This window comes from Protobothrops mucrosquamatus, unplaced genomic scaffold, assembly GCF_001527695.2.
Source record: "Protobothrops mucrosquamatus isolate PMUCROS unplaced genomic scaffold, P.Mucros_1.0 scaffold3685, whole genome shotgun sequence".
In the NCBI taxonomy this organism is placed as follows: domain Eukaryota; kingdom Metazoa; phylum Chordata; class Lepidosauria; order Squamata; family Viperidae; genus Protobothrops; species Protobothrops mucrosquamatus.
The window spans coordinates 53,624-55,035 of NW_015389642.1; positions in this window are offsets into that span (position 1 = coordinate 53,624).

The window sequence follows — 1,412 nt, forward strand, 5'->3', positions numbered from 1 at the left end:
TTCTTCTTCTTCTTCTTCTTCTTCTTCTTCTTCTTCTTCTTCTCCTTCTCCTTCTCCTTCTCCTTCTCCTCCTTCTTTTCTTCAACAAGTTATATAATAATAATAATAAAGTTGGAAGGGACCTTGGAGGTCATCTAGTCCAACCCACAGCTAAGGCAGGAAACCCTATACCATTTTGGACAAATGGCTGTCCAGTCTCTTCTCTCCCTTTATCCCCAATTCTCTGTCCTTCGCTAGATTTTCGTAACTGATCAACTGCAGGGTGCGCGGCCACGGGTTCGATATGCGGACGCTGAGCCCAACGACTCGTAGTTATGACGGTGTGGCAGTGTCCTGGGCACACGGGGCAAAGTCAAGGGTTGAAGCCGGATTCGGTTAACAACCGGGTAGCTAATTGAAGAACTCCGGGGCCAGGAAGGTCGTCCAAATCAGTGGAACTACTTGCCACCAGAAGTTGTAACTGCTCCAGCCCTGGAAATTGTTAAGCAGAGACGGGACAAGCCTTTGTCTGAAATAGTAGAGGGCTCCCCGCTGGACTAGATGACCTCCAAGGTCCCTTCCAAGTCTGTTTATTCTATGATTCTGTAAGGATCTCCTGCTTGAGAGGGGTTGGTCTAGATGGCCTCCAAGGTCCCTTCCAACGCTATTATTCTATGATTCTGGTAAGGGTTTCCTGCCTGAGCAGGGGGTTGGAATAGATGACCTCTAAAGTCCCTTTCAAGTCTGTCTTCCTATGATTCTGTAAGGGTCTCCTGCTTGAGAGTGGGGTTGGTCTAGATGACCTCCAAGGTCCCTTCCAACACTATTATTCTTTGATTCTGGTGTTTCCTGCCTGAGCAGGGGGTTGGACTAGATGACCTTCAAGATCCCTTCCAACTCTGTCCTATGATTTTGTAAGGGTTTCCTGCTGGAGCAGGAGGCTGGACTAGATGACCTCCGAGGTCGCTTCCAACTCTATTATTCTATGACTCTGGTAAGGGTTTCTTGTTTGAGCAGGGGGTTGGACTAGATGACCTCTACGTTTCCTTCCAACTCTGTCTTCCTATGATTCCGCAAGGGTCTCCTGCTTGAGAGTGGGGTTGGTCTAGATGACCTCCAAGGTCCCTTCCAACTCTATTATTCTATGATTCTGGTGTTTCCTGCCTGAGCAGGAGGTTAGACTAGATGACCTTCAACGTTCCTTCCAACTCCGTCCTAGCATTTTGTGAGGGTTTCCTGCCTGAGCAGGGGATTGGACTAGATGACCTCAAGGTGTGTTCCAACTCTGTCCTATGATTCTGTAAGTGTCTCCTACTTCAGTGTGGGGTTGGTCTAGATGACCTCAAAAGTACCTTCCAACTCTATTATTCTATGTCTCTGGTAAGGGTTTCCTGTTTGAGCAGGGGGGTTGGACTAGATGACCTCCAGGGTCC